The sequence below is a fragment of the Desmodus rotundus genome, chromosome 2 (assembly GCF_022682495.2).
Source record: "Desmodus rotundus isolate HL8 chromosome 2, HLdesRot8A.1, whole genome shotgun sequence".
Lineage (NCBI taxonomy): Eukaryota > Metazoa > Chordata > Mammalia > Chiroptera > Phyllostomidae > Desmodus > Desmodus rotundus.
This window is the reverse complement of record NC_071388.1, coordinates 18,757,824-18,774,898: the sequence shown is the minus strand read 5'-3', so window position 1 is coordinate 18,774,898 and position 17,075 is coordinate 18,757,824. Positions and strand designations below refer to the sequence as shown.

Genomic DNA, 17,075 nt, shown 5'->3' with positions numbered 1-17,075 from the left:
CTAGAAGGCGTGGTTTACAAATTTATCTCTGTTCATGTGCTCAGTGGATGGGTAGCTTAGAGCATGGAGGCTGTCTGGTAAATCCCCAGTGAGAGAGGATGTAAGGCAGTGTAACAGGAAAGCAAAGGACGTGAGAGCAACACGTTTGAACGTCCTATGTCATCAAGTTCTGTGCTCTCAGTAATTTCATCTTTTTATTATGTACCATTGTTACTTCTCAAGAATAGACTGTTCTGTGACTTCTTTTTCTTGTCTTCATGTTTTTAAAAATAGTATCTAACACATTTTGTACTTAATCTCAAGGAAAATTTATAGGGTTTCTTTCAATTCTAACTCGGTGTTTTTCAAGATAGGGCAGCCCGTTCTGAAGAAAGGAACACAACATTCCAGACATGTTTGAGATTTGTAAGACCTCTAAAGTGCCTGATTCCTAAACAACTGTAGGCACGGCTTAGGTAGCTGTCCTGAAAATTAGGGAGTCACATGCTGAGTCTTCATTCAGAAACTTTATCTCTATGAATTGTTCAAGACAGACTTTTCGTGAGGAGTTTTGACTATAAGGAGTTAATGAATGAATAAGCATTTTTTATTAAACAAGCTCGACTTTGTTCTGTTGCTACTGTTCCTTTGTTGTTATAATGTATGCTTCTAATTCATGCAATACACGGCATGTTTTCCTTCTCCTTAAGAAATAACCCTTACTGAAATACTTTCATTTCTAAACAATGAAATCTTATTTTAGTTAACAGAAATATATTTTTCCAAGTACATTGGAGGCCACGTGAGCCAGGAGGTGAGGGATACTCAGAATAGAATATCCCCACACTATTTACTGACTTAAAAATAAAATAAGCTATAAAATTATGCAAGCAATATGAGTCTGTAGTACTACTTTACAATGAGAAAAGTTGGGTATATGAGATTTGCAATCACAAAATCAGCTTCCTTTAAAACCGATTGCGATTATTCAAGAATCTACTTGGTGGTTGCCCTCCTGTCTCGTGAGAAAGGCCCCTGTGGCTACTGCTTTTAGAACAGAAAGACCAGGCTGCATGGAAGAAAACAATGAATATTACTACATTTCTCTCTCTTGGCCACTCACCTCCTCCTCCTTCCATAAGTAGTAGATGTGTTTTTTAGGGTCTGTGTATAAGTAGCAATTTTAAAAAATAGTTCAAGGTCGTCTTCTCAAAGTAATCTAAAATGTCTTTTATATTTTTCATTGGTTTGCAAATCTAAGTTTTTTGGAAGGGACATGTGAATTGAGATAGTGTTATTATAGTTTGGAAACCTTATTTATCCAATTCTTAACAGAGTAATAGTGCTCCCAGATTCTGAAAATTCTACTAGCTGTCTTTATTTTTTTTTTATGCTTCTAAACTTTACATCCATCCATCAAAGGAAGAAGTTCAGACTTTCTCCTTTACCCTCTGTTCCGTTTCATGTCTTCAGAACCCAACGACTCTGTCACCATATTCCAGATGCACAAAGCCAAGTTTGAGAAAAATGAAATCAGTTGGAATTTTTTCTACTTAACATAATTTGCTTTAAAAATAGCAGATGAAATAACCACAAATCAATCTGCTACATGAGAATGTTATATTACATGTATATATCAGTTTTTGTTTCTTTGGGCTTAAAGTTGCAAAATTGACATTCCAGGCCTATGTGGTAACTTGAAGTGTTAAGTTTCCTGTCAGTAGTTGTACAATAAACATGGCAGAGGCAAAATTAGAACCCAGAGGTTTTAGGTTTTGGTGTACTTTTTCATCTGTATTTATTTTATACATTAAACTACCTTATTAGAAGCACTCTTTTCTTTTAAAATTAATGTAGACCTCTCAAATACCCTTTTTCTGTGATACACTTGTGCTTACTTTTCTCTGATTTAAATGCTTATTTGCCAAAGGTTAAAAATGTTAGAAATGTGAATGAAATGGAAATGAAAATAAAAGCCTCCAAACTGATATATTTCTTGTTTTGATAAAATCCTCATGGGAGATTTGGTCCAAACTTTGATGTTCCATCACTGACCTTATTTCTTGGAATAGACATAATGGTGTATCGCCAAAAGTTCTTTTATCATGTAACTTGAAACTACCACATGTAAGAGAATAGGATATTTTGTTGATACATCCTTTGAACATTAAAGTATTTAGTAGCTACTCTCAAAGTCTACCAGATAAAGAAAAAGCCTTATCTTTGGGTGATTTTTCAGTTATATAAGATGTTGTCACATCAGAAATAGGTGGGCAACAATATGGTTGAGTAATGAACCAATGGAAAAGTGAATGAATGATGCACTTATAAGCAAAGGCTTTAAAGAAATCATATTAAATAGCATAGTCCTAAGTTTGATATATTGTAAAATTCAAATAAAAATGGAAAACGTCTCTAGGCCATCAATTATTCAGTTATGCCAAAGTTAGTCAGCTGTTTCAAATCATTATAACCTCCCTACTTCTGCAATGTTATACAAAAGGGAATTCAAGTAGGGAACAAGACACATGGAGAAAAGTATCGATTTCAACCCTATTCATAAAATTCCCAAATTGAAACCTCTAGAGATTCTCAGCAGGTGGGAAATATTTCAGCAAATTATGGTACATTCCCAAGGTGAAACTTTATACAGGTACTTAAATTATTAATTAGACAAATTGTAGCATGCAGTGAAGGAAAGAACATGAGCTTTGGGATTGGACAGACCTATGTTTCATTACCTCTGTCACGTCAGAAATGTTCAGAATGCAAAAGGATTCCTAGAAAGAATCCTTGTATCCTCTTAGAAGTCCTTTGTGGGATCTGACATGATGCAGACTGCCTATGTTGTTGGGTAGTGACATCCCGATTCAAATGTGTCTTCTTTGTGAGACCAAATGCATTTTGAGAGGTGGTCTGACAAAACAGTTAAGAAATGAACTTGGAATCAGATAGGCCAGGGTCAAATTCTAGCCCTTTACTTCTGGTATCACGTTTGGGTACACTATATAACTGTCTTTGAAGCTCAGACTGCCTGCCAACAACTTGCAAATAATGATGCACACTTAACCTCGCAGACTCATTGTGATGACATAATGATCTGATGTATACCAGCATGTGAATGAGTAGGGATTAGGTGTTGAACACGGTGATTATTTGTTTTATTGTTGTTTGGTCATTATACTAATCAGTAACCCCTTCTCAAAAAGATTTTAGTTATTTATTTTTACCTAAATAATTAGTCCCCAGTATAACATTAAAAACCCTCTAAAACTGTGCCCCAATCCAACCGCCTGGCCATTTTTCCGAATAACTCTCCTCACATAAGCCAACGTTCTCCCACTTGCTCCTGGTCACTTCCCAACCATTGCACAAACGTTTGAGCATTTCCTCCTTCTCTGCCCCCAAACCAGATGCCTTTTTCCTGCTACCTTTGCTTTTTCTAACAGTCTGTCTGTTCCTTCAAGGCTCACCTGAAATGGAGCTTCCTGCTATAAGCCTTCTAGTTACAGTGCTCAATATTTATTGTATCTCTCCTCATTTCCTTAGCACTTCGTTTTTAATAGTGTGCTTCATAGTTTTTCATGTATTATAATTTTGGGCCTGACTCTTCCACACATATTAAGCTGTTTGAGGAAAGAGGACATTTCTCATTTTATTAATCCTTTTAGCAACTTTGTTACTTGTACACAGTAGACCCCTAACCATATATGTCAAATTAAATACAAGAGTGGCTGAAAGCTCTGGAAATAACATGTCACTCTTCTTGACAGGTCCGTGTCTTTGAAGTGCCCATTTGTGTATCATTTTCCTAATTTTTACTTATCTTATTTTTTATTTGTAATGAGGTTGGCTCTAAAAAGGAAATTAATTATTAGAATACTTGACTCCCCCTTTTCCCTGCCCTCACTTCATTTTAATTAATTGCACAGATATAAAGCTTATGGACATAATTATGTGGGTATAATATTTTCTTTTTGTCTAGACTACTTTGTGGACATTGCCTCTGTATAATTCACAAGCTCTATCCTGGGCTTGCTTACAATAGTGCCTAGAATACTTTGGGAAATTTCTACTCCTTAAAGACATGGAATGACATCGTCATTGATTAAGATGGTATAGTTGGAAGATTTGTAGATCTTCTGGAGAGAAAATAGACTCGATTTCAAACATGATATTTGATTATTCTGTCTTTGAAAAGGAAGAAGTTTTAGTTCTTTAAAAGTGAATTAACTACACAGGTGGCAAGATTAGGGAAGGAAAAGACCAAACCTTGATCCTAATGTGAACGTCAGTTGATCTTGAAAGAGTTCCTAATTTTAGTCTGATTAAATTAATGTATTTAACAGCCAATTCTATAACTTCATCCACTGATAGGTAATATCCATCAGGCCTCCAAAGACAAAAGCATCTTATGTACATTCCTGATTTCTTCACATCTTTAAAAATCTATGAACCATTTTTTACCTTCAGAGTGACTGAAAAGATCAAACCACTGTATATATATTTGTGTGTATAATGTATTTGTTTATATCATAATTACATGCAGTTTTTTTCCACAAAGAATTTGTACCCAGATTAATGGCCTGTTACTTCCTAAACTAGAGAATTTGGCTAAACCATTGGATAAAACATTCTGAAATGCCTAGTGATATCCACTTTCTGACAAGGAGTCAGTATATGTGATAATCCAATCAAATAATCAAATGTTTGCTCATAATCTTACTATTTTTAAATATTATGATTACTTTTTCTTGGTATTTCATTTTGAATGTATATTATTAAGATCCATCTCTGAATGGAGAAGTGACTAGACTTGATAGTTTGACAAAAAAACAAATCAAATTTAAAACTATAAAGGTCAGAGTTGATTTTCAAAAATCTTTAATCCTGGTCAGATGCAGTGGTGAGCTTAAACTTTAAAGATAAATCTATCAGTATTTTGTAAGTTATTATAATATCCAATTCTCTTTTATCGGAAATAGAGAAGGTGTTTAAATATTGCATATTCCTCTTTAAATAGAAAAGAGACAAATTAATTCATATATGATCCTAACTTGGAAGTATTATTTGATTTAGGAAGGCTCTAGAATATGTGTCAAGAATCTGTCTTATGAATGCTTTCTCTGTTTCACCCCATATATCTTCTCTAACTCTACCTTCCTGCCATCTCATGTTCATCTTTATGTAACAAAACTGAATTTTCACCCCTTCCTGAATTTGCGTTCTTATTAGTTTTTACCTTGCCAAGTTCCAAACCATTTCTAAATATGTAAAATTGTACTATTTCCTCATGGAGACTGATGACACTCATGTACCATTACAAATGAAATATGCATATAAGCAAACAACTAATATAAATCAATGCTGCCTTAATGAATAAAAACTCAATTTTTAGGCTGTAAAAGCATGTAGTAAAGAACAACTAAATACAATTCTTTAAGCTAGTTTATTGGTAATTATACAGGGTAAAGCAAAAATTTAATGAATTTAATACATTTTAAAATTTATATTGTGGCTTTCTTAACACCTAGCCCCGAGAAATTAAAAAAAACAAAAAAACCTATTATTCTCACAAAAGTTCACATGTAATTGCTTAACAAAGGATTTGAAATATTGTAAAATATTTTGTCTCAGTACTGAAAAGAGTCAAGCTAATATTAATGACTCAATTTTATAAAAGCAAAGTACATTCACAAATAGATATGGAATATTTGCCTATTTTAGACCATTTTTCTCAGTCTATCAGCTCAAAGCTAGATTCAAAGTTCTTGAATTCTTAGTTCTTGAAGAAGAAAGAGGGCCAGCAAACATTTTTAGAATTAAAAAAAGTCTAAATCCATATCAAATAACACCGATATGACATTTTTCTATAAATTTTTCATAGCCTATGTTGCATAAAATACATATTAAAATATTTATAACTAAAAGACAAAAGAAATTGTGAGAAAAGAAAATGGGTAAAAACTTTATCAAACTTTTATAACTACATTTAAGTGAGGAACTAACTTATTTCTATTGTCCTGAAATTTTTAAAGGTAATCCTCATGTTAGTGACTAATTCATTATTGATTAAATCACATTTCTGTCTATTCCAGACTATTTCTCTATAGCCTTTGTATCTGGTTACTGACACACACAACTCAGTCACACATTGACCAAGTGAATGAAATTAACCAGCTTTATGTGAATTCAGTATCTAATTGAGAATTGCAAGTTACTATTTGATCACCACCTGTCTGTCATTCAGTATAAGCTGCAAGTGTACTTTGCTATTTAGTTTTTCACTCTTTTAGTTAGAGATACTACACATCAGGAAGTTACTGACTGACAATGCAGTGTAATTGAAATGGCCACACATTTCATACGATGGCTAAATGATGAAAATAACTTGTTCGTGGACATGGACAACAGGGTGGTGACTGCTGGGGGTTCTATAAAAGGACTAAATGGTAATGGAAAAAAAATACAATAAAGATTAAATTTTAAAAAGAACAGAACTTATTTATTTGTTTACTTGTATATTGATTAATTTAAGAAGCAAAAACAAAGTGTATTTGTGATTTGTTTGTGTATTCATTTTCCCAAGGTGAATATCTTTTTGATGGTTTTAATGAAGAAAATGGTGCATTTGAAGTGATATTGAAATTTAAATGCCAAGCATACCTTTATTCTCTGGGTTTTTAGTGGCTTTAAATTTATCTAATTTTAATGAAAGGCTCCTACATCAGGGATTGGTTGTGTCTATTTCTGTTTTGGTGAGTCTTCCTGCGCGCCCTATTTGTACTTGGTTGCTTCTAGGTTAGAACAAAAGTGGCTGCTGCTCTTAGGCGTCTTTTCTTCCGGTGCCAGGATCAGCTAGCTCCCTGCAAGACTGTATGTGGAACATTCTTGATCTGAGTTTGTTTCTCCCAGGACTCTGGCTCCCTGGAGATTTGCCTGCCTAGCTTGAAGGAGATATTCCATCCTGCTTTCACTCGGATAGTATTTCTCTTTCATTTCATCCAAATAGAGGATTATACTAGCTAAACATGATTAAACTGGAGATATGAGTAGGTACATTTCTGGTATCTGGTTTTGTTACAGGTCCTTATGGTCCCCCGGTGTTTCTGCATGTAACACAGTGTTTTAATGCATCCATCTCTAAATAGCTACCACTCCTTGGAAAAAGTTTTTGAAGAACCCTAACCAAGTTGTTTGAAAGAAACAGGCATTTAAGTGCTTAATTCGATTAGCAACTCATAAAGTCTGTACTGATGAGGATGCAAATAGCCTTTATAAGCATTAATTTCATGAAATGAACATTTTGTAAAAGTGAATGTGGAGTTTGTAGTTCCTTAGGCAAATCTTCACTGTCGATTGAATTTACTTAAAGAGCTTTTCTGGTCACCTTTGAACCTCAATGATTTCTCCAGATGTACAGAAGTGAACAATGTAAAAATCTTGCTGTTTCAGCAGAACTGATTCCAGCTGGCTGGGAACTGGATCTGCAAGTCATTGGTTACAGCTGTGTTTCGATTTATATGTGATGGTTGAAAAAATAAATTACCCGATTAGATGGCTAGAAAGAGGACTCTTTGTTTAGCCCTTGTGTGGGGACTGAAAGTGTTTATGGTGCTGTTTTCTACACAGTCTTTGCAAAGTAAGCTGGACAAATAGATTTATTCAATGCTCCTAAGAAATGTTGCATATTCAGCTTTAATTCTTTGCTAAAGAAACATTTTTTTTCAATAATGCTGTCATCTAGCAAATGTTTTAAAGGTCTAGTATTTAAGAGAAGCAGTAAGTTTTCTATCCTACTGAGCAATGTGTTTAGTAGTAGAAAAGCCGTTTTCTTTTGTTTAATGTGTAGTTTAAAACATGTCTTTGTCAGGCATAGAAATAGAAATATGTTTCCCTTAAATTCAAAGCTTCATAATAGCAAAGTATCTGAACAAAAATTCCAATTTAACCATTCTCTTTAATGAATTGTGGCTCATGGCACATAAGAGAAAATGAATTAATTATATTGCTAAATAAAGAAGTATAATTAAGCATTACTACAGAAAAATTGGCATGCCTGTGGGACTGTTAGGCTATGAGGGTTTTGAATTTGTGAATATTTTCAGTGTTATCTAAGAACAGTTTACAGATAGAGTAGGAAGAGCATGTAGCTTTTCAGGTTAGTAAAAGTCAAAATGCTAGTAAGACTTGGATGTTTAGAGTAGAATGTCTTACAAACTACCCACCCAGGAGGATTAATATACCACTGTACCATTGTATGATGGTCTGTGCTTTGTTCTTGTATTAAAATGGTTCCCGAGCTAGCTGAAAGTGAGTTCTTCAGTTTCTTTAAGTTATGAAGCTGATAAGACCAGTAGATTGTTTGCAGCTCAAACCGTTCCATTAAAGCATTAAAAAAAAAATGAATGAGTAAGGTGTCTCTGGGAAGGAAAGCAGGAAAGCTACAATGATGTGTTTTCATTTTTATCTTCTCAAACACAGATTTTCTAAATGAATTCAGCATTTTATGAAAGTTTCTTTTCTAATGCTTTGTAAAATTCTGAAAATGGACAAAATTCTCAAGTGAACTTGAGAATGGGCTGAACACTTGATCAGGTGTTAAAATGTCCACCAAGTTCCATAACAATTCATTGAGAGAAATACCCAGAAATGTATCCTTTATTCCCATAAAAATAGTCAATTCTTTATCAGTTTCTTTTCTTGAGCTAAGAAATGAAGTGTGGATTTGGGTAACGCAGAATGAATAACCATAATGTATCCAAAAGAAACAAAGGTGAGATTGACCTGCCTTGAATTGGCAGACGGTTTTACTGTGTCAGGCTATTTCCTTGATCAATGCAAGTATACCCTCTAACCTTTAACAAATCAATACATTTGATTGGAAAGGATGAGAACAAAGCATAAGGATGCAGGATACACTTGAACCTTCATGGTTCAGAAATATTTAAATGATGTTGATAATGCTTAGAAGCATTTTCATCTACTCCCATAGAATGGAAGCTTCTTTAACCTACATTCAAAACCTAGGTAACAAAGTTTGAGACAATGCTACAGTGACATTCTTCATAAAACAGCATGTTTTCCAAGTCTAACTTATTTCATAGTATTTATACTTCTAAGAGTGTATTAATCATGATCTAGTTGATATCACTGAGCATAGAGATAGCACAGTGAAAATTCAATCTTGAAATGAACATGTATGATTGTATAATATTGAGTTTCAATAGGAAGAAGCAGGAAGGAAATAACAGTATCTATAAAGAAAGAATACTTTTTTAAATCTCAGCTAATTTAATCTACTATTTGCGTTCCATTCCTACCTACTGTGATCAATGAATAAAGTATGTTCTTTTCTTTAAATAAGAAAGGCCCTACAAAATTAGCACATTTTTCCTTAGTGAAGAAAACTCTAAAACTCTAGAACAAAATTGATTATGAATGATCAGAATAATAACTTCATTAATAATTTTATTTCACCTAAATTAAACAGCACTCAAAATGAATGTTTTTAAAAACCAACAAAGATGTTTTTAAAGATTTTGGTAGTTGATAGAGATTTCCATGCTCTTGAGTCACCTGATTTTGGGATATATGTGTATATATATTTTATATTTATATATAATATGAATGCATATAAGTTTTTATATTTATATAGGCTAATTTTCTTACAAATAACTTTTCCAGTGAAGCTCTGAGTTCTTCTTAATGCACGCACCATAACAGTGTATACACATTTTTCTGACTCTTAGAAAATGCTTTCCCAGCTCTATATGAGAGCACAGAGTGGGGCAAAAGTAGATGTACAGTTGTGAGTACATGAAACATGGAGTTTGTTCTTACATTATTTATTAATTATTGTATTATTTTCCATACAACCAAAAAATATTTTTGCCCCACCCTATATATTATGTAATTTCAAATAAATGAAAATTTAAAAGTAAATAGGATAATCTGTAGAAAAGATCTATAGATTATGCGGCAAATTTGAAATTGCACATTTTTGAGATTGAGTTATAGGTGAGATTTCTCACGGACATAGAAATAAGACATATCATTAGTCTTTCTGGGATAAATACTACAGGACAGTCCTGTGAGGATTAAATGAGACAATTATATATACGAATACTGTATCTAACCAGTAAATTGTAATGACCAACATGTGTTTGCAGTTTTACTCCCCCTCATTGTACAAAATTCTAGGCTGAATCAGGCCTTGGTGATTTACCTTGTCATTCCTCCCAATTTTAATGGTAAGAAAACTAAGTTCCTGGGAATTAAATGACTTACCCAAGACTATAAACTATTATTTACCCAGTGGCACTAGAACCAGTTTCCTGACTCCTAGATCAGTTCCCTTACCACTTCCCCACTTTCTTTCAAAGTGTTATTTATAAAATGTAAGGAAAATAGTACTCTTCTATAGTTATGTTAGCTAAAGCATACATTATTATTGCTCCATTGCCATAGTATTCAAGCTTTAAACATGGCAGTAATGTTGAAGTCATTTGCTATCACTTCAACTTTTCCACTCTGCCCCATCTTAAAAAGACAAGATTAATTCTTTTAATCTCACCTGTTAGGAAAAACAGTAACACAGCAGAAACATCCTTTTGCTATATATATCTCCTGATAACTTTTGATAAATACTTTTCCAGATTTAAATATAATTGGATAATGACATAATTTTTTTGCCATCCCCAAATCGCCTCTCATCATCATTTCCTGCCATTTTCCTGAAAGAGAAACACTTCACCAGCACCCTGGAAACCCATTGGTTCACAAGTATGGCCGAACAACAGTGACTATTATGGCTCTCACCACAACAGCCCCCTCAAGTTCATGTTGTTTTTCTAATTATCCTGTCTCAGACTTGCTTTCCTCAAATCTCCTCTTGTTGGTGTGGCTTCGAATGTGGTCCCCTTGTGGGTATTGATGACAGATTGGATTGGCAGGTAGATTTCCCACTTGGGAGATACTGAGTGGAGCAGGGGGAGGAAGGGGAAAGGAAAAAGGGAGGGAGGGAGCCTGGAAGAAACAGAGAAGGGTTGCTAGAGTGAGTTACAACCATATCCAATTCCTAAAGAGTAGAGTGAATGTTAGATTTCACATGACAGAGTCTAAAGTATTAACCCTGAAGGGGAGAGAAATGTATAACATTATTTCCCATATTAATGGGGAAGCTCTGCGCTTAATTATCAAAAAAAGGGACAGAGAGAGAGAAACCCAATTTCCGGATGACCAATACACCTTTTGCACCCCAGTCAAACACTGGGCTGAGTTAAACACTGACTCACCCCCTAGTCCAAGTACTAAAATTCTAAAAGAAAATATGGGTCAGGTATTTTTCCTCATTAAAAACCAGTTGCATCTTTCGCTATAAAAATTTTGGGGTAATAACTCATATATATTTTACTTTGTTTTCATGTTGTTTAAGGTGATTAGTTCCAGAATCTGACTGGTAACTCAAAATTATCTTAACAAAGTCTACACACACACACCTGTTTTTTTCTCAGTATTTTATTTAATAGAAAACTCCCAACAGGTCTTCCTAGTTCATTGATACCTGATTATTGTCTCCCCTGTGCTTTAATTATTATTTAAAAAAAGAAAAAATCTAACCATAGTTGTGGCCAATCTTAACCGCTATTCCTTCCTTGTGTTGATAAGGTTTTTGAAAAGTGTTCTTTCTCTCATTTTTTGCTACTTAGACTACTATTACATCCCTTTATTGAAAACAGGAACATGTGATATGTGCTGTTGGACACCAAAAAAGATCATGACTGTCACTTCTGGAAAGGATAGACATGCAAAGCATCTCTCAGCCCTGGCTGGTGTGGCTCCGTGGGTTGAGTGCTGGCCTGTGAACCTAAAGGTGGCTGGTTTGGTTGCCCGTCAGGACACGTGCCTGGGTTGAGCGCCAGGTCCCCAGTTGGGGGTGTGCGAGGGGCAACCCATAGATGTATCTCTTGCACATTGCTGTTTCTCTACTCTTTCTTCCTCCCTTCCCCTCTCTCTAAAAGTGAATAAATAAAATCTTTTGAGTAAAAAAATGTCTCAGATTTATCTGGAGACTTTAGATTGAATACTATAGTATTTGTGTGTGTGTGTGTGTGTCGTCTGATGATTTTTAAAAACTACCTTAAAGTTAATTTCTGTATAACCCATCCCCTTAAATAGTCTTGGTTATGTCAAAACTAGTAAATAAAACCACTACATTCTCTTCAGTCAAATGAAATTCTCTTATTTTAGATCTGCAAATAAATCAGTGTAGATTCATTCTCTTAAAATAATAGACTGGAATGAAAGTTTTGGGACCCCAATGATCAATTATGCTATAAACTTTTCAGAAAGACAGTTTAAGTCAGCACTGTCCAGTAAACTTTATATAAGGTTAGAAATGTTTTATAGCTGCATTGTCCAAAATGGTAACCGCTAGCCATGTGTCCTATTATATATTTGAAATATGGCTAGAGCAACAGAGAAACTGAATATTTTTTATGAATGAATGAAGATGTTTGTATTTTCATTGAATTTATGGGGGTGACATTGGTTAATAAAATTATATAGGTTTCATGTGTACAGGTCTATAGGACATTATCTGTCTATTGTCTTGTGTGTTTACCACCCCAAGTCAAGTCTCCTTCCATCATTATTAATACCCCCTGTATCTTCTCTTACCTCCCCATAACTCCCTTGCCCTCTGATAATCACTATACTATTGTATGTACCTATAATTTTTTTATTTTTAATTTTAATAGCTGCATGTGGTTTGCTCTACCTTATTGTAGAATGCAGTTTAAGTAAAGAAGGTATCATGCAAGTAATATAAACAATATGTTCTGCACATCCATAAATTTAGAGTCAAAAAGTTTGAACTGTGGATCATTTTTGTCCTCCTTCTCCCTTACCCTAAATCACTCTTTTAAACTATGATTCCCATAATAAAACTGATTTCAAATGGTCTATAAGGAATAGCCTTAGTAATAAGATAGAAGGCAGATTGTATTACAGTATCTCAGAGTAGTTATTGCTTCCTTTAGCTCAATATATCACTTAATGCACATTCAGATACACCTTAGTTATTTTTAAGTTAACAGAACAAAATTCACATAACATAAAAAAAAGATTTACCAAGACCATATGTACATTGCATTGCTTAAATTAAGTATAAAACAGAGAAATGTTTACATTGTAAATATTTTAACCATAATCAGAATCTTATTTAGGGATGTTTTAATATTGATGATTAGAAGTTTAGAATCAGAAGAGACCTTAAACCCGTATCTGTGACAGTAGTAATTGAACTGATTGATTACAACATCTTCTTTCAGATAATATTGATTATGCAGAAAGTCTACAGAGCTAAGATATCAGTAGGCAGTTTGCTTGTAAGCGCATGTTCAATTATTAAAATAGTCGACATTTTATGTCTGATAGCCATAGTGAGGTCATGACATTAATTTATCCAGAGAATTGTGGGCAACTGTCTAGAAAAATAAATAGCATAAATGACACAGGTGCTGGAAAGCTGAAAACAAAACAAGGGATGAATCTCTGTGCAAAGAGACTTTAAGAGATGACAGGTAGATTGAGAAGGAGAAAAGGAAGAAGTCAGCAGGCATCTCACTGCTACACATAATATGTATTGAAAACTATGCTGTGTATGCATTAATTTCTGTTATAATTTTTCATTAAATTCTCAACTTGAACACTATTCCTAAGTCTCCAGTTTCTGCACTTTAATTCAGATTTTATTTGTTGCTTCAGTGTTCAGTGATTCTTTGCCCTTTACTCTGATTTTTATTTCCCCTTCTTCATTCCTCTCCCTCTTCCCATTTCTACGTTTCCTTTTCTTTTTCTCATATTTTTTTTTCCTGCTTTCTCTCTTTCATGAAAGCATCTACTTAATTCCATGTTTCCTTCAGGTGCCCACTTCTTTTTTGTGTTTTCGGGTTTTGCACTTGAGTTTTTCTTTCTTTTTTCTCTTCCTTTTTCTTTTAAATCAGAAGCCTGTAGGAGCTTACTGTAGACATACATGTTCGCCTGTAGATGCTTCTTTCTCTTTATGGACTGTGTGATCTTTTCTCTGGGGCCTCTGCAAAGGGTTGTCCTTCACATTGGTTGCCACAGATCTGTTCCCAAGCCGCTACCTTAGTTGGTCCTGCAGTGTGCAGTGCATGCTGGGATCTGTCTGTGTGAGTAAACTGAAATTTCAACAGCACCAGACAGCACTCGAGTTGGCTTGAGGATTGCTGTGCTTCTCTTTTGTACGTATTTCTTGTATGCTGCAGAGTCACCGGTGGCTAACTCTGTCTCATAAGTAATTCAGGAATATTGTTCATGTAGAAGGGACAGGTGGGCAGTTTACCACATTCTATCATTACAGGGAAAAACTGAAGAACAAAGGAACTGGATGGATACCTATATGCTGCCTTTTGTGTTGTGAAACACCGAACACAAACATAACCGTGTCCAGCCAAATACTTTATGTCCTTTTATAACAATGTATATAGATTGTTTTTACATATGCACACAAATCCATATTTTATGCAAACATATATTCAGTCTTTAATATTTGTAGCCTGCAAATATTTCTTAATCTCAAAGATTTTTACATATTCAACAACACAGCTGTTTGGATATATTTTTTAAATGCTCAAATAAAAAAACAATAATAAATGCCCTACTATCCTGTTGGTTGATTTCATTCCAGGAACTTACAATTTCAACACAGTTTAAATCATATTGATGATTCAGATGCTGGCAGAGCTTATAATTCTTATGAAATGAGAACATGGCTAATAAAAATATTAAGCAATTATTTTATTAAAATCATAGTTTCATTATTAAAAAGAAATGATGAATGTATAGAGGTCAGTATCACTTTTGTGTCTCTTGGGCAGTTTGGGGGTTTCATATAGAAGTGAAAGACTCCTTTTGCCCTTTCGACAGCTGTGGGGATGGAGGGAGGGGTAAGAGGGCATAGAATGAAGTCTAGGACTGTTAAAGAATTGCTGGCATTATTTCTCTTCCTCTCACATGTGAGTCTGGCTGCCTGCGCCCTGGGATAGAGAATCCAGGATGAGGCTGTGTCGGAGTCTGGTTCCACAACTGCATTTGGAGCTCTGTCTTATTGATTAGGGGAAAAGGGGTGGGGATCAGAGTGTGAGGTGAGGGGAGGACCAACTGACTACTGGCTTGTGGAAGCACAAGATATTTTCTTCCGGAAAGATGTCAAACAACTGAGACATAGCCGCAGAGGAAGTAGAAAGGTGGAAAAATGAGTCTGTGGGAGAAGTGAAGGCATTTCTGATGAACGCCTTGAGGCTTTTTCTTTTCACTCCTTTGCTTTCTTTCAGTTCTTTCTTTCTTTCCTTTTTTTTTTCCTTCCATCATCTGACATGCAGAGGCTAGAGTGACAGCGTCATGCAAATGCTGCAGTCCCGCAGGTCTGGGAGAGGGTGGATGCTAGACTGTGAGTTAATGTTAATGATGAGCGCAGTGAAAATACCAGCCGCTGCCACCCCCTGCACACAGAGCGCTCTGAGTCAGCATCAGATGCTTTGCCTCGCCTCTCGCTGGGTGTCTGTATGCCTGTGCGCGCGCCTGCTCGCTCGGGCACCCGTGTCTAGCCGAGGGGAGGGGGTGGCGTGTGAGTGCGTGGAGGGTAAAAGCCAGTCAGTCAGTGAGAAGCAAAGGTACGTTGGAGAGCAACTAAAATCTGACTGATTTCCATCTTTGGAGCATCAGATGTATTCCCTAAGGAGGATGGGTCTCCGTGATGGGGGTGGTATAATTATGTTAATGTCATATTTATGGAGGGGTGAGATTTTTCATTCTAATAATTGGTTGAATGCTATGGTCAAAAATTGTAAAGCCATATTCAGTTTTAAGGAAAAGCATGGACTTAGAATTAAGAACTGTTATTTTTTGCTTTTTGTGAGTGCTGCTTTTTTTGTTTGATAAAAAAAAAAAAAACTATTTACTATTTTAAGCCATAACTGATTCAGTATGGAAAAATCAAATGATAAACAGAAAGAGATCTTATATAATGATGCATTGCATCATGGAGCAGAATATTTAAAGTCTTACAAGGCAAAGTAAAGATCTGGACAGGGGGTGGGGGGTGGCTGGAAAGGGGTGTGGTACTAGGGTGGAGGGGGGGGCAGTTAGCAAATATTTTGTTCAGCTTAGCTTTCCTTGCAGCTTACTTGGAAATGGATGATTCACCTGTTCTACAGGAAAACATTCTAATTCTTTCCATGTTTTTTTTCCCTCCTCTTTTCCCTTTTAAGATCAACCACTTCAGAAGAACCAGATTCCACTTCTGTGGCCAGGACTTTTATGTTATGGCTGGTCCGATTGTTTTACCCTGCGTTCTATGCTACTAAACCTTGGATCATTCCTAAAGTACAAATTCTGTTCTCCAACCACAAACAAGGCTAAAAGATCGGAGGAAATTCAGTGAATATACAGGATTGGGATTGTGCATTTTTCAAAAGTACTGAGCTTTCGAATGCAACTATATAAGAAATAGAATCATTTTTTTCTTATGTTGCTAGCATTTTAAGTTACATGTTTATTGAGTGGCATTGCTCATATAGCTACAGAGTATGCATGGAAATATTTGCTGTCTGAATAGTTTGGAGACTCAAAGAGAAAACTCAAGCTTCGGAGGTATTAAATTGTGACATGCAAAAAAAGTTTTTTGTTTTATTCTTAACTGCAACAGTATATATTGAAATCAGATTTAAAGTATTATATGTCCTGGGCCCACCTTAACAGATGTGCTGTATAGAAGTCTAATGGGAAGCCAAATTTCAATCAGGGTCCCATTACTAGGATATAATCCTTTTTTAATGTAATAGAGCTATGGTGTTGCTGTACGAATCTGCTAGAAACAGATTTTAACCCATTTGTAGTTTCTTCCTTTGGATCTAATGGAATGACTCTTAACTGTTCATTGTTTGTACTGTTTCTCATATTCCTCATTATTTTAAGGTTTGTAATTGGTTGTCGTCGTGAATATTCAGCTCATCCTAACTTTTATATATCATATATATACATATACATCTATTTCTACGTATATATTT

At 35.0% G+C, this 17,075-nt stretch overlaps 1 long non-coding RNA gene across 1 annotated transcript in view; it reads left to right on the top strand.

The window, feature by feature from the left end:
- Positions 1-16,746, top strand: part of LOC139440683 (uncharacterized) — a 332,850-nt gene extending 316,104 nt beyond the window's left edge. Inside the window, exon 6 of the long non-coding RNA XR_011650848.1 lies at positions 16,278-16,746. This is a non-coding gene — a long non-coding RNA (uncharacterized lncRNA). The remainder of the gene's footprint in view (positions 1-16,277) is intronic.
- Positions 16,747-17,075: the final 329 nt, after the last annotated feature.